The sequence below is a fragment of the Lycorma delicatula genome, chromosome 1, assembly GCF_047948215.1.
Source record: "Lycorma delicatula isolate Av1 chromosome 1, ASM4794821v1, whole genome shotgun sequence".
Lineage (NCBI taxonomy): Eukaryota > Metazoa > Arthropoda > Insecta > Hemiptera > Fulgoridae > Lycorma > Lycorma delicatula.
The window spans coordinates 111,788,608-111,807,211 of NC_134455.1; positions in this window are offsets into that span (position 1 = coordinate 111,788,608).

Genomic DNA, 18,604 nt, shown 5'->3' on the forward strand with positions numbered 1-18,604 from the left:
ATACTCTTTTTGTCCTATTTCATTACCTTCCTTTTATTTTTATTTATTTTCGTACTGAATTTCTTTCCGAGTGGAAAATCAGTGTTTGTTTTCTGTCATTATCCAGTTATCTTTGTCAATAACCTCTACGCAAATATATTTTTTATCTCTCACTTTTCCCAGTTGAAATAAGACATTACGTGTAATGCGTGTAATGCATTGTTTAATAACTGAAAATGATATGTTGTTTCACACCGCCTATTCCTGTCTTTCTTACGTCTGTGATATATGTAAATTATCTGAAATATTATCAATCAGACTTTCTTTCTCTGAGAGTAATAATTCCCGAGAGGTGATACTACCACTTTCATGTCCACCATTTAATATTTGATACGGCCTGAATAACAAACTACATGAAGCTAATCTATTCTAGGCTTCGAGTACTGTTCAGCTAAATGAAATTGAAAACTACAACTCTTTATTCTGAAGAAATGACTTTCTTTTAAATCTTGATATACTTAAGAAAGTATAAGTATCTTCAAGTTGAAGCGTAACATGTTAGAAGCTTGAATAAGAATGGTAGGTTAAAGGATACAGCTATATATACTCGTAATAAGAATTAATGAAGTAAGGTAGAAGTAAGTTCTGAAAATTATGGAATACTTGTTATAAAATTAAAAGTGAAAATGTTTGCTAAAGAATGATTATGAATAATTAAACAGAACAAAGTGTTGTTATTGCAAGTAGTACTATGAGAGAATCATTTTACACAGGTTTGATGAAAAGAACAAGCCACCATAATAATAGTACCAGTTTATATGCTATTTTTTTCAACAGATCATAAGGAAATGATATTTCAGAAATAAGGAACTGATAAACAGATCATAAGCAGGCTGTTTGATAAAAACAGTAGAATTTCTTCTCGTAGGCCCAGAATATAAAGGATTTTCATCTGCACAGCTGATTCTCTGTGGTAATATATTCATATTTTTTCCTAATATTTGAATTTGCAAAAATGTTTAATAGAGATGATAATTCTTCTTTTCCTTCAAAATAATTTTTGTATCCTATTGTGAAACTGCCTAAGTACTGATGATAAGTAATAGTGCTGATCTCTTATGCGAAGTGATAACGTCAGTGTCTTTCATTCGGTAATTCCCTGGTTTAAATCTTTTCAAGTTTGGCATTTTGCATAAGCTATAAAACTTCATCAATCATTAGCGGCTGTAATTGAGTAATTGGGTAATTAGTTGGCCTACAATTGTTTAAGAAAGGAAATAAATAAATACACAGTACAACATATAAATAATTGCCTATGTTATTGAACCAAAATAGTAATTGTTTAATATAATGTCATTTTGAAACACGTCATTAACAAATATTTAAAAAAATTCTTAAACAACTTAACTTTGCACTTAAATACACATAAACAATTATTAAAAAAAAGAAAAACAATCTTAATGAAATTTTGGAACGTTTAATTTGTGATAGAAAACAAGCAAAAAAAAACTGCTTACTTTTTCGAAAGTTATTTAATATAATTTTCAATTTTTTTTCGAATAAATTTTAATTGTTAACAATAACGTGTAAAATAATAAGTTATAAAACTGAATTGCTTCTATGAAATGTTTCGTAAAGTAGAACGCATTAAAAACAAGCTTTTTCTTTCTAGATAAATAAAATAAGCATGTTAGATTAAACAACTCGCTGTTGATCGAAATCTACTTAGATATTGCAAAAATAAAATGAACAATGAAAATTTGTTTGTTCTGGAAATACCCTGCAATTGATTGAAATTAATAAATACGAAAACCCATTCGTACACAAATTATTTCACCTCCGTAATTTTTTCTAACGCGAAAAACTAAAAATAACACAACTTTATATATAGTAAGTAATCATACTATAATTAATACATTAAATAAAGATGAAACATGTAAAATAATGTACTAAATGATAACTTGTAGTCTATATTACATTACAATGGGTGAATGCATACCGGATTGTGATCATAATGCTTACCAGTGGACATTAGATGTTTAGTGTTCCATTTGATGAGTCTTGAATCCCATTGTGGAACAGGACTACATGCTGCGATCCTTTACCAACATGGTTTTATAATAGTCATTTCATAACGTTTATTAAGATCGTGATGTTAAAATGTGTTTATCCCACAATAGCCAACAAATTTCAAGGTGGTAATCATTATTAAGAAAATAACCTTTATATAATAATAATAAAACACAATACACAAACTCAGGCGCGCGCGCGCGCACACACACACACGCATATATATATATATATATATATATATATATATATATATGTATATAAAGAAATAAATACATTAATATATTTTGAGTATAAATTTCAAAACTAAATTTATATTTTATGTTTATTGTGTGTTACTTATAAATCAAATAAATTTTATATTTATTTTATCTGCATATATTTATTTTTTACTGCCTACACATTTATTTAATTTATTAGCTTTTTTGTTTAGTTTTCCAAAATTTTATTTCTTTAAAATATTTTTAAACTCCTACGTATAATATATATATATATTCTCGTATACAAGTATTATAGTACTATATATAGTATTATATATACTCGTATTATAGTGATAAATTTAGAGCACACCTACACAATCATATTAAGAAAATAAAAATTTCTATGTAACAATTATTAAACATTTTATGTACTGGATTAATATTACAAAACCAGGTTATTTTAAAAAAACACAAATTTAAAAACATATAAAAATTTATTGAGATATCTTACAGATTCGGCTGAGGTCTCATTTTATAGGAAACCACATTATGTTTTGACTCACGAAGTTCATTAGTATCGAATTCGGCCATCAGTGCAGTTTTGTTAAAAATGGATACATTTACTAGTGCAGAACATCCTCGCTATGTGTTTTGGTTTCTCAATTTGCTGTCAGAAAATGCAGTTCAATGTAATTTTCGTAGATTGTACGGTAGGGAACCTCTTAGTAGGCATACAATCTACTTTTGGCACCAAACCTTCGTTTTCCGATCTTCTTCTAAATAGAATGGCCCGTTCTTCTTCCATTAGGCAACCGTAAATTGTGTCGTTTATCTAGACATGCTTCAAAATTTTATAATTCCTCAGTTAGACGATGATGACAAGCAAAACGGAGACCACCTCAATACCGCCTAGAAGTCTGAGATTTTCTTGATACTCAATTCCCAGGTCGGTGAATCGGTCTTGAAGGTCCAATTGCATGGGCACCTCGCTCCCGATATTTGACCCCGCCAGTTTGCTAGAATTGTTCTTTTGGAGTCTCATTAAAGATCGGGTTTATGTACCGCCTTTGTCTTCTAATTCTTTTTGAGCTACGACTTGCTGGCTACAGTCTGAAATGGAATCAATTTCAACAATATATGTTGCATTACAGGTGGAAGTCATATCGAACCAAAGGGAATGTGTTTTTCAAAATTGATGTATTTTTCTTTGGAATGAGACTACAATGGAATCTATAAGTTACCTCAATAAACTTTTATATGCTTTTAAATTTGTGAAATCCTTTTTGAATCACCCGGTATGATGATAAAAACAAAAAAAAGTGTTCACAACAAAAAAGCAACTTTTTTCAATCTTTCTTTACAGTTTGAATTTTCAAGCCGGCTTCAAATTAAAAATAAATATTACCAATAACCCTGAATACTTTTGAGTAAATCTTAATTACAACTTTAAAGAATTAATTAATTATATATTTTATTTGCATCCCGCGTAGTATATACATGTATTTATATATATGCTAGCAGACCCGGAAATGCTTAGCTATTGCTAGATTTGAGTACACATATATATATATATATATATATAGATTAAATGAACACAATTGAAAGTTTGATAAAACATTAACAAAATGAACATTACGGAACTTCACAAAATTTAACCTTTATCTTTTCCCTTTCACCCTTTCACACCTTCCCATTTTCTCTTCCCCCCTTTCCTTTTCCCGTTTACCTTTCCCCTTTCTCCATTTTCCCTTTTATCTTATTTCTTTTCCTTCCCCCCACTTTCACCCTTTTCACCTTTCCTTCCCCAATTTATCTTTCCTTTATTTCCATTTCCATTTCCCCTTTCCCTTTTTATTTTTCTCCTTTCCCTTTTCCATTTCCTTTTCCCTTTTTTCCTTTCCCCTGTTTTCCCCTTTTTCCATTTTCTCCTTCTTCCCTTTTTATCTTCTTCCCTTTTACGATTTTTCCCTGCTCGTAAATTGGTCCAGTAGTTTTTTAGTCTATAGCGGGTACACATATCGGAAATATTAAATGGGATCGTAAAATATTTAGTTTAGCGTGTGTTGCTTTTACGTTCAACAGATACCGCTGTTTTATAAAAAAGCATGTTTTTACCTGTCACAGGTGTGACATATTAGATATATAAATAGTAGGTATATAAAAACACGCGCGTATTCAAGTGGAACGTTGTGTCAAAATTTCAAAGCAGTCGGTAAAGAACTTTTGGTGATTTAAATTTGGAACAAACGAACATTTACATTTTTATTTATATAGATTGCATAATATATATATATATATGTTTTAAAAAATATATATATATATCTTTTAATTTAAAGCTTTGATAAATATAAAAATGCACTACCTGTAAAAAAACACAGTTAAATCAAAATGGAAAGGTACGGGGAAATATGAGTAAAAAAGAATAATATTATAAAGTTTTCTTGAATTTTATTACTTTTTTTTCGCTGAAATTGATAAATATAAGAAAAGAAGTATAGTGAATGACGTAGTGAACTACCTCCTGATAAACAATGAATCTTTTCTAAAAACAATTTCCAAATAAGTTTGAAAGAAAAACAATTTCTATATACGTGGAAGCAGATAAGAATGGGAAAATTAGAGGAACTTTGTCTACAAAATAAATAAATAAAAGAATCACCAAAATTAATTTATTTAATAAAGATTAAAATATAAGTATGTATCTAAAATATTTCATGGAAGTAAGGAAAGAAATCTGAGAGTAGATTCCTCACATTATAAATAAAGAAAAACTTCTTATAACAATTATACGTCTGGAAAAGCTGTTTCCTGTCAGTCAGCTGATTCAGAAGTATAAATTCATACCTTATCCATGGATTGAGATATTTTAATAAAATTCAGTATACATGTTTAAACAAATTATCACAGTGAAAAAATTCTTACCCATTTCTACAAAGAAGACCCACTTTTCGTTTCCGACGCCCTACTATTTCGTAGACAGAAACGCATGATTTTCAGAGTACAACGAAATACATTCGTTTGATTAACAAGTAGACCCTATGTAAAAGCATGAAAATTCAACTCGCTCACTACTGTGACTCACTACATATGCGTGTATGAAAAATATACCATTACCTAGTCAACATAAATTCAAATTGAGGTTACGTTGTCCATTTTTGATATTAAATTGAGTAACTAAATGAAGTTTCAACCAATCTTATAAAATTTTCATATGCACAACTTCAGATACACTATTACAACATATTTAAATTTTAATAAAATTTATTTAGTAGTTTTGACGATTGTTGAGTCATATATATTTATATTTATACTAGCCGGCCCGTCTAGCAAGAACCTGAACCCTTGGGGCTCAGGCCAACCCAGGCTAATCCCAGAGCCAATTCAGAGGCTCCTCGGGGTCTCCCTGGGCCAAGGGGCCTACCCTACTGTCACAGAGTTCGCTCTTCTCACCGTTCCCAATTTGCCAGGAGACCGTTGTCCTGGACACCCACTTGCTTCGGTCACCGTTCCCACCTACCCAGAGGACTCTATCCCCTGGACTCCGCATTGTACGTTATCCTCATGGTTGTAAGAATAATACTGATAAATAATAAATATGGTACTCGTATTCAGCCTTTATAGAAACTTAGAAAAGAACTAAATTACAAAAGATAGATTAATAGTAACTATGGTAATTAAAGTGCACACACCTTTGATGACGATTAATCAATGTACGCTATGTATGCTATGTATGCTATGGTCGTAGAAATATAATAATGGAGTAAAATAATTGATCTATTTTTTCTTCAATGATTATCTGCAATTCACAACTTGATCCTTCTTAGGGATGAAGAAATAATGAATATTTTTAATATCTTAACCTTTAAGAGTGGGCTTCGTTCAATGGTTTAAAACCTTCCCTGGGATAACACGAATGTAAATGTGAAAGTAATTGGTCGGTGGTTGGTTCTCTTCTCACGTGATGCGTTAACAAACAAATATGCAAACTTTAAAAAATATGTATATTTCCGAATAAACGTGCTCTTTTAGATCGACAGTGTACCTGATGCATGCAAATTTAGCCTTCTACCAACTAACCCGTTTGAATTTTGAAAATCGGACGATTGTTTGCAAACATTATAAGTGCACCCCATTGCACTTCCCAAAACAACTCCTCAGGGGCTCCTCGTTTGTTACCAATTGATGTTGATGATTGGTCTGGCCTCCCATGAGGTGCTCGCATACCTCACCACTCTAGCCGCACACGCAGTTCCCACGGGAAGCCCATTATTATTAAACAGCAATTTTATAAATTTATTTACATTATTTTATTTAACGTAAATAAACTAAATTTAATTCTATTATTTTGTAATATTATTCATTTGATTGATTCGAATCATTCATTTCAAAACTAGCTCATAGAGTGATAGAGATGTGATAGACAGTTCACAGTTCATTAATTCAATTCATTAAAGTTTGCGCTTCAACCGGGAAATCTCCACCAATGACGACCGAATGGAATACCGTAATTTTCTTCAAAAAGTCGGTAAAAAGCTTCTTTTCCAGCAAATTTCAATTTTTTGGTGATTAATTTTTAATTCTTTGTGATGTTTTTATTAATTTTTTTAATTTAATTTTTCTTCTTTTTTTAAGTTGTTTCTCAATGAAGAAAACGAAGACTGCTCATAATTAGACTGATTAACGATTACCTCATAATTTATATCTGTAGTCTTTAATTGGATTTAAACAAATAACGTGTTTTTTTATTTATAATTAAATATTTTTAATTATTAAAAAAAATTAACAATATAAATATATTAATAATTTAAAAATGATTATAACCGTAATTTTAAAACTTGCAAAAAAGAGTATTTATGTTTATTTATTTTTTTTATTGTTAATATTATTTAAAATGTATATAATTAGTTTTAATCGTTTTACCTCAATTTTTTCGTGTAATATTACACAAATTATTAACACAGAAGTGGCTGAGATACAAGACAATTTGTGTTTCCGGATTTGTGGATATAAAAACCTTTTTTATTTTGATGTAAAGAAAGTACTTCCAAATTTCTGCATATTTCTGGGACATGTGTGTACATATATATATGATATATATATACACACACACACACACACATACAGGTCGATTCAGAATATTCCCCTTTTGTTGAAATCTATTAAAAATTATTGTAATTATTATTAATAATTTTACCTCGTTTAGGTAACCTCTAATAGGTTATTTATTTTAAAGAAGAGGTTAAACTCTAGCTTGAAAATTTATTTGATGAACTTTTCTCCTTTTTTAATGTTGATATTTGTTTCTAAATGTAGGAAATGAAAACTGGCACGCAATTAAGACTGATTCACGATTTCCTCAAAATTTATGTCTGTGGTCTTTAATCATTTAATAAAAGTGGTTTGATATGGTACTTATATTACCTCTATAACTGGTATTGCTTCAGATAATGAGATGAATGATAATTTTTGTAGCGTGTGAAAATGCCATGCCTGACCGGGATTCGAACCCGGAACCTCCGGATGAAATATTAAATACCTAGTACATCACATTGTACCACTTTATTTGCAAAACAAGAAAAGTACCAAATTATTTTAGCTTATTTGGAAAGAAAACATTAAAAATCCAAATTCCAACCATTTTTAATTGCCTTTGAATATTTTATAAATAAATAAAAAGAGAATTTTTTAAAAAAAGTTTTTAGTTATGTATTAGTAGGACTTTCTTAATTGTTATTTTTTTAATTATAAAATGCATTATGCTGTATGTAGTATTTTTTTCTATTCTGCAAAAACAACCTAATTGAAAAATATGCATTTATTAAAAAATTTCGTTTACTTACACATATTCTAATTTTTTACAGAAATCTATTTAATTTTTTAAAATTAATCTGTATTTAGCTTTTGTCTTGCTTTTTGACGCCACCTAAATTAAGTATTTGATAACATTTTAACTATTATGTAACGCTATAAGTATACTTTTCATTCTATTTTTTTTTTTTTTTTGTACTATGTGCCTATTCAAATTATGTTAATACGGGAACGTGGTGATTAAAATTTATGTCATAGTGGGACCTAATATTTTACAGTCGATGAAAATAAATAAAAAAATATATTATTATTATTATAATTATAATAATAATAATTTTAATTAATAATAATAAAAATAATAAAATAATAATAATAATTTTTGGTCGGTGGTTGGTTCTTTTCTCGCGTGATGCGATATTATTTTTATAAATGATATCGGGGATCTTTTGACGTGCAATTTTCAGATGTTTGCGGATGACTTCAAAATATATTGTCCGATCAGGAATAGTATGGATCACCTGTTGCTATAATTGAATATTAACAAGGTTGTTGAGTGGGCTGACCGCAATTGTATGCCCTTGAATTTTCGAAAGACCAAACATTTGACTTTGTTTCGTAAGACGTCGAGCTCTGTTTTCAGCTATAGGATTGGTACGCACGCTATTGTCGCTGAGACATTGGTTGAGGACCTCGGGATTTTATTTGACACGAAGTTGTATTTTCACGATTATGTTGCTCTGATTGTCAATAAAGTATGCCGGGACCTTGGTATTGTTTTTTGGATTTGTGGACGGTTTAACAATATTTCCACTTGTAACCTGCTGTACAAATCATCCTTTGTGACTTTATGTGATATTGTGCAACATACAAAGGTTTTGTGTAACTGTTCTGTTGCACAAATAAAGCGAATAAAAAATAAAAACAAAAAAAAATAAAATTATTATTATTATTATTATTATTATTATTGGTGAAAAGAAATGGTTTATTACCATAAAAATTTAAAGAAACAATAACATTAAAGAATTCTATTTTGTTATAATACTATTTACAATAACATACAAGTAGATTAGTAATTTTGTTTTATAAATTTTGAAGAGAAATAAGTGTTATTTATAACCTATAACAATAGGATAACTATTATTTCAACAGAAATTATGAAAGAGAATCTCCAGTTGTTGAAACAAACCACACAGGAAGTAGTATATTCCTTTTCCTTTTCAGTATATATCCACGTTTATCTAGGAGACAATAAAGGACTTAAAGGTAGTAGAAAATCGAAGGAGAAATGACCTTTAGATTCGTTAATAAAAAATGAATATTATTTTTTTTTAAATGAAAGTGAAAATAAATTAATGAAATCATAATGGAATTAATTCACTGATAGAAGAAAAATATTTAATTATAAAAAATAAAACAGAGATAATGAAATGAGATATTAAAAAAAGATAATTTTATAGGATATTAAATTTAAAAGTGAGTACTATTAATGAAAAGAGAAAAAAAATTAATTTTGGTGTGAGAATTAACAAAGATGGAGATTTTCCTGGGCGCAAACCGAGGTGTCGTTATCAGCGCATGGACACAAAATTAAAAGTAAATAATTATAACTTACCTGAAAAATTAAACAATTCTAAAACGCGTGCCGGTCTCCGTGGCGCGAGTGGTAGTGTCTCGACCATTCATCCGGAGGTACCGAGTTCGAATCCCGGTCAAGCAGGGCATTTTTCACACGCTACAAATCATTCATCTCATCCTCTGCAGCCTGCCTAACGGTGAATCCGGAGGTTAAACAAAAAAAAAGATCTAAAACGCGTATGAGGTATGATAAATGCGAAGTAAAATAAAAAAAAGACAAGATTAGCAATGTTAAAACGCGCATAAATTGTATACATGGGCAAAATATATTATAGGAATAATCAAATATGTGAATATAGGTGCACGCGGTTTGTAGAAACAACAAGATATTGGATAACCTTAATTTAAATTTCCGACGCAATTCCGCATAACAGATACGGTCCACAAATATGTGCTGTACCGTCAAATGATAATCGCAGCAAACACAAGCAGATGCATGAGTTCGAGTAATGAGATGTTCATAAGTGAGTCTAGTGTACCCTATTCGAAACTGCAAATCCTGGATGAAGAACATACGGTGCTATAGTGTTCTAAACTTGACGAAGTTTTTTATCGATTTTAGCAATTCATACACTTTGACACTCATCACGAACCACCCTCTGCAGACAAACAGAGAAGATCGTCAGAAACAACGTGATCAAAGAATGGAGGCTACAAAGAAGTCTCTTTTTCTGCTCTATCAGCGCGCTCATCGGCTGAAATTCCAATACAGCTGGGGATCCAGCAGAAGCTCACAATTGTATTACGCCGAGTCATTTCAGGACAATACTGGAGTACATGTCACTAGTCGTCTACAAGTCACTCATGGAATCTGAACAGCAAGTATGTGACAGAATGTTGGGTTGAGAATATTGAAGACCTTGTTAATAGCATACAGCTTCGCGACGCAAACACTGGCGATGCTGGGAAAGCCAAATACGTGTGTTCATTTGGCAACTATAAAAACGTAACCAGGAATTATCCTGATTTAGAGTCGTCGGTATAAATTGCAGCATCAGGATTCACGCTATTTATAATATTAAAGATTTTCTCGTAAGATAACAGGATTCGTGTTGTTTTTTTGAACCGACCGAGAATAAAGCAATAATTCACGATGAAAGGCTGCCCAGAGGGGTAATAATGTTGAGTAACAGGAGTTGAGTAATAATGTTGGAGGTAATTCTATATTTAAAGATAAGAACAGCCAATGAAAACAGAACAGGGACAATAAGAAAGGTATAACTAAATAGAGATTTTTTTAATTTTCTGTTATAGAAATTTTATCATCTTATTTATATTAAGAAATTAATATATACAGACTGATCAACTCAAGATGGTCATCATTGAGATCTTAGAAACTAAGGCTTTAGGAGGAATTTTAAATGGGAAATCTTCCCTAGATTTTTCCCTACGTTAAAAATACAGTATTATCATTTTTGAAATCTTCGGCCTTTTTGCTTTATGGCTGCTAACTTCATTATGTCAAAAGAAATGTCATGTTTTTATTACATTTTTGGGGAGAAAATAGAATATTACGACGTTTTTATTCTCAGATATTTTTTGCTAAACGCAGCCATTACTGAGCTATGGTTTGACAATTTTAAACTTGCAAAGTAATAAATCACGGAGATGGTTAGAACTCGTCGGTAAGAGGCAACGAAGTCAACGAATTACGTTTACAGTTCTAAACATGACCTAACTTAACACTGAAATGAAAGTGGGGAAAAAATAAAATAACCGGGAAAATATTGTATTCAGTTCGATTAGATTTTTAATAAAGAATACTTTCAAAAAATACCTCGAATTTTGTTAGACAACGTTTTTTTTCCATTTGATGAACCGTGAGTCTCAAATATGTCATTTTATTCGTCATTTTAATGTACCTTTACGAATCGTGCCGCTAGATAATAGTTCTTGATTGTACTAGGTAGCGTACAAAAATTTGATCATGTATGTGAAATAATAAAATTTAAAAGAAAATATACTGCAGCTTGTTTTAATAGTAAATGCTCTTAAGTAAATAAAAGTACTGAAGATGAAACCATTTTTTAATTCCCATCACTTCTCTAAAAAAATAAAAGAATAGTTTACAAGAGATTATACTAGTTTTATTAAAAAAGGAATAAATAAAACAGAAATAAATTCGATTGGTACAATCAAATTTAACAATAAAAATTGAGGGTTACACTTACAAAGTAATAAGTGCAATATTACGTCGCGGATTTTCGATTCGTAAAGGTTATACAAGTTCCAATATGGAAGTGAATGATATGACTATCAACAAAATAATTGGCCATGAAATTCGATTTGTTGTAGGAAGGCATTAAATTTTAATAATAAATCCATAAGATAACAATCAGTAATGCATAAAAAAAAATAAAAGAATAATCAAACAAAACGCAATGATACCCCAAAATATTACAATGAAATTGTAAACCGTACGGTAAGAGTCTCGCAGATATCATTCCTACCGTTCAAAAAACAAAAATTTCTGTAATATAAATAAAACTGTTTTTAACAAAATGATACTGATATCAAAAAAGTTAAGCCACTACGTTTCTATAATCAAAATCTATTATTAATTTAGAATTTTCTTTAAAAAAAAAAAAAAAATACATGTTAAATATATGTAATAGACAATAGATATACAATAACAGATAATAAACAAAGTTTAAGCGTTCCATATAATAAGCAAAAAACAAAAAATAATAATAATAATAATGTGTTACAAAACTCTTACCGGCCGATTTCATTTATTAAACCTCGAATAAACATAACAATTGTTTTATTTCTGTAAATGTGATCTATCGTTGTTTAATAAATGATATCTGGTCGGTAAGAGTTTTGTAACAAATTTTTCTTTTTTTTGCATATTATAAGGAACGCTTAAACATTGTTTATTTATTGTCTATTATTGTATATTACATATTTAACTTTTATTTTTTTTTAAAGAAAATTTTAAATTAATAAGAGATTTTGATAATAGAAATGTAGTGTCTTACCTTTTTTGATACCAGTATCGTTTTGTTAAAAACAGTTTTATTTATAATACAAAAATGTTTGTTTTTGAGCGGAAGAAATTATGTCTGCGAGACTCTTACCGTACGGTTTACAATTTCATTTTCATTTTTTTTGGATACAATTTTAATGTTAAATAATTATCAGCTGTTTTTTTTTGCGATGTTGAAAGATTTCTCGAATTCAACAGTTCACTAGTTGGTGTTTAATGTACTGCTCTTATTCATTAATCCTTTGAATTGTTGTAAAGAAGTTGATTGATACTTTATGTTATTTTCTTTTTTGATGTGTTTATATATCAATTGTTTGTAAAATATTTATTTTAATAATAATAAATCACTCATTTTTTACTTATCTAAAAAAATATAGAAGTATATTCAGTTTTATATAAACATTTCATTAAGTTCCATTAAAAATAGTTTGAAGTTATAGGCAGGAACACACCTATAATTTCAAGATTTTATAAATTAATTTTTTATGTTATGTGCAGTTTAAGATTATTACTATAAAAAAAAAAAAAAATGAAAGAACAGATAATCTAAAAATTTTCATGTAATAATTTTAATGTTACACTTATTTAAAATATTTCCTAGTCTGCAGGAAAATTAAACGTTTGGTTGTAAGTGTATTTTCAGCTGGTAATAATATTAATTAGGTTTTGGAACATGGATAAGCCTGTAAGATCGTAAGTTATCTTTAACCTCTTTTTAATCATAGAAGGGTAATTTAAGAAGAAAGAAGAGTGACTAAAAGTTATTTAGAAATCTGGAAAAAGCATTTTATCGTGTAAAATGGAATATTTTTCATTTTAAAAAAAGATTGATTTGAAAAATATAAATACAGTGAGAATTATTAAAAATTTATTTAAAAATCAAGTAGCTAGAATAAAAATCAAAGGTAGAATCAATTTCTTATTCAGTGATGAATAAGCTGATCATTTTCAACTTATATTGAGGTAAAGCAGGAATTGATAAATAGATTTAATAGTGGATTATTTATTCAAGTGTAGAAAAGATAACAGTTTTATTAATAACATTTTACATTTAGCAGAAATTAAAAATGAATTAAAAGAAATACTAAATAGAGTTTATTGATAGAATAGAAATGTGTTATCAAAATAAACAAGAACATAATAAAGATGCATGGGTAAATGCATTATTAATGCATTTCTAAATAACATAGGGGACATAACAACTTATAACAGTTATGGATTTTTATACATTTTATTAAAATTATAAATATAAAACTATTTAAAAGAATTGAAAAATGAGCAAGAAGAGGTTTAAAAACAAATAAATCTACACAAAAAGTATAAAAAAATCTCTAAAAGAAATATCAACCCATACGTTTGAATTAGCATAAAATCCTTAGAAGTAATTGTTATATAATAAATAGCATATTATAGTGGTGAAACATATACAATATGCAAATTTTATAGAAAATTAATAGAATTATTTCAAATTTGGCTTTAAGAAAAATTGATGAAAATTAGTGGGTTGATAAAATACAAAATAAGAGATAAAAGAAAAAGAGATAAAATGAATAGGAAAAAAGAAAACTCTGTGGCTAAATCTTGTAAAGTGGTAAAAATTCGTTCCGAATATTATGAAATTCAGGCTCAGTTAATTTGCTTATTAAAGGAAATATATAGAACAAAAGCCGTAAAGGAATACAGTCAGAGTATAAAACATGTAACTAAGGATTCAGAATATAATAAATATGTTGAAATTAAAAGAATAATACAGAACAAAAAGGAATGGAAAGTAGCAACAAAGTGTATAGTCAAATTATTAATCAACCACAAAAAAAAATTAATGAATAATTCATTTTTTCTTTTGATTTATCTACGGAACGTATTTAAAAAAAAAACAATTTTGCCATTTTGTTCCCTTTTTTGTCAGTTCTCTTTCTTTCTTTAATAAACTTTGTCAATATCTTTTTGGGAAAATTTTCTTCTTTTTGCTCTTGGTGTTTTTTGAAAACTTTTGAAATATTTTATTTTATTTCTGAAAGTATTTCCGGTCTAAAATTACTTCTTTAATATTTAATTCGTAGATTTTTTCAATTTCTTAAAACTAGTTATTTTTAGTTTTTAATACAGAAATATAATTAAGGATCGTATTTTGTTAATCTATTGTTACCTGTTCATTTTAAAGTTCAATGAATAATTTTTATAAATATATTTTCCTTTTTTTTAACTTTTTGGTTTGTAAATGTCCTTAATATTACTGGATTTAAAAAAATATATATAAATTAAGATCAAAAATACAAATAAAATAAGTCGTTGACCGGTTTACTCGTATATTTGTTCTCTCAGAAAACTGAACAGAAGACTGAGTTAATCAAAAGAAAACAATTCATGATATACTTCTTGGATATTTTCCCGCAATTTTAAAAAGCCAAAGAACGCAATTCGTAAGGAAATTGTTGGAAATTTTGCTATTTAAAAAGAGGAATACTTACATATTATAAATATAATTAACTATAAATCATATAAAAGAGTTACTTGTAAAAGGTATTCTAAATACACTCTTTCAATCTGTTCATTTTTTATTGTAAACACATGAATTAACTGAAATAAGGTTGTCATTAAACTGACAGTTTTTTTTTTTTTTTAATATATAATTATATTTCAGAAGAAATTATGATGTAGGAGAAACGTAGCACGCCTATAACACGACGGAAATCGGATATCATTTCATTTAAATCTGTATTTAACGGTTTCTGGGAAACGGACGATGGAAATATATGTTATATGATATAATACCAATCTGCATATATGGAAAATTACGAAACAATGGTTATTTTTTCTAATATTCACGGCTGTTTTAATATTTTACAGGCTGCATTAATATTTCAGAGGCGCTGGAGGTTATTAAAAATATTATACGTCACAGATTACATATTTTTTTAGACTCTTATGATTATTTTCGATTTTTTGGTAGAATCGAAGTTCGATTACAATCAAGTTTAAAATTAAATGTAAAAATTTTTATATTTGTAAATTTTTTTTGTTATTGTAAATCTATGTCAATTTTGTTACATAAATACTTTGTAGATGTATAGAAATAATGCTAGGAAATGTGATATAAGTAAAGGGTGATACCGTTTATACAGAATAGAATAGCATGAGTTAATTAACATAGACATCAGACAGAATCCCTTGTGAGTGCTATGAGATGAAGAGGGGATAATGGGCCAATTTGGAGCGGTGCCAATGGGAGCGCTAAACGCCCTGTGATGTTCTATCGATTGGACCCGCGCGACGCGTGGCGTCCTGACGCTTGCGCATTATATACCGACGCCATCATTGCCCATTGATTAGATCAAGGATTCCAAGTACCCTTCTCATGTTCCGTTAATAAATATCAAATATATTATTATTTTTACTTCCTGGTAACTCCATTAAACTCTTTTACGATGTTTTTTCTAATTCTTCCTGTACATTTATATTTATTCATTAAAAATCATTGAATTACATCGTGAAATTTAATTGTATTTATAATTATATTTAAATAAAACGACGTGTTAATATCCTAAGTAAGATACAAAATACAAAATGACAAAATTATTAAGTAATTCTATGATATCAAATTTTTTCGAATAAAAACTTTTCCTACACCATTTTACTCATAATAAACTATTATAAGAGAAAGAAATGATGATTAAATTAAAATATCTATAAAATAAAAATATAATGAGATTTATAATTTTCAACTTCTTTCAGAAAAATAATGTATTCTAACAACTTAAAAATCAGTTACTTAAGTAATTAAAACCTTCAACATTATATCAGAAGAGAAATATTTCATTAAAATAATAAAATTAAAAAAAAATTATAATTTAGTGTAATCATACTAGATTAAAATAACAAAAATGTCCTAATAAATTCAAATTCGAAAATGCTTCGTAATCTATACGTTTTTTTTAATGACTTTTATATGGAATTCGTACCTCAACAAAATTAATATATTATTTTGTATAAAGTTAATTAATCTCATAGTTTAGGTACAAAATTCCAAAACGACAGTTATTTCAATTCTTGAATCTTTAATATGGAGATAACTTAAAATTAAATTATTGGTATAGACAAATTTCTTACTTGTTTTAAAACGTATTTTTCCTATTAAAAAGAATGCATATTATTTACTCTATTGCGATTTAAAATATTTTACTAGTTTGGATTGAAATATTGTTATACGTTGTTGATTGTACAGTTCTAAAACTGAAAAAAAGTTATACTAAATTTTAAGCAAGTGAATGTGTCTAGCATTAAGAAAATAAAGTTTTTTTTACCTTTAAGTTAACTTTATGGGTACAGGTAATTTTAAAAAATTTAATACTTTCTTGAGCAACTTATTTTTTTTACAGTTGGTCGCCAAAAGAATTGCGACCATAAATAAAATTGTTTGTGTAAGTATAATGTGTCAGGAGACCATCCAGTGATAGTCCACTTTAAGTACAATATTGATAATATGCATCACCTCTCTTGACTCAAACGAACCAATTAGTTAAAAACAAAGGTAATAGATAACAAATAATAACGTCTGATAAAGACAGATAATAATAGTCACAAAACATTAAAGTCAAATTAGTTCATGTAGTCATAGGTCTGGAGAAACTTTGTTTTAGATTATAGCTAACAAAAAATTTTGTCGTGATTTCTGCTCCGGTGAAATGAGATTATAATCTATTGAAATTCTTGGGAAAAAAATTACGAGAAAAAATAGGGATTATGTATCGTTTTTAAAGGATTAAAAAACTAAATGTAATATTGTATCCTTAGTAATTTTACCAAGAAAAAGTTGAAGAAATAAAATATGGATTCACAAAACACACTTCCTTAGGTTTAATAAAACCGTGGATTTTCTAATAAATAAGTAAAACACAGAAAGAAAATTTGTAGAGAATTTAATTCTGAGAAAATTTACAGCAGTAAAATCAAATGAAAATAAAAATCTATGAAACCTGACTTTTATTTAAAATAAAGCAGACCAACATGCAGCAGATAATAGTTAAAATTGTAGAAATTGATAATACTGGTTGCAATATTTTGTCCTATTCATTCTATACATTTATTTACATTACATAACATGTAAAATCCATGAAGTATACACGAATAGAATTATTTTCAAATTTTTGATAAGCTAGACATCTGAAATATTTCAGAGCTACACTTACTGGGCTTTTTTTTGCCTCTATGTTTAATTTACCATCGGTTCCAATCTACCGGAACTATAAGTAAATTTGAATACAAAAAAAAATAACATGCAGAGAGAGGTTTCCCTGAAAATCCCTCAAAAAACTGTATGTATACATATATATATAAAACACATATATGTGTATACATAAATATATAATAAACATAAATAAGAAGATACAAAGGTGAGTCCGAAGAACAGTGATAAAGTTCACAACATAAAAATTATAGAAAACACCAAAAAATAGTGTTATCAATCACACAAAGATTAAGTAATAAAAAACAGTGAAACAAAACAAAGAACTAAAAAAAGTAAGTGGCGAAACGAAATGTAGAATTTTGACGATATACAGCACCCTAGTGTAGCTGATTTACCTCAAATCTGGGAGAACTTACAAAATATATGCAGTCGCTTTACGCATCTAACGTCCTCACTGTTATCCGGAGGTTAACCGCGAGTCAGTTCTCATGTTTGTTCAGTCTCGTTTTATATCTTGTACTGAACCGCCGTATCTCCTCTCGAACGTTTGGCAATCCCAGATTATCGTGTACTTCAGTGTATTTCTCAAACCACGGCGCTTCTGTTACATTTTTTAATAGTTTGTTCTGGAATCGATGTACGACTTCGGTAGCTGATAGTTGGTGATCGCACCTGCCAACGCAGGTTAGAGGTTAACCCGCACAATCTATTAAAAAACTGATTAAAAATAAGCCC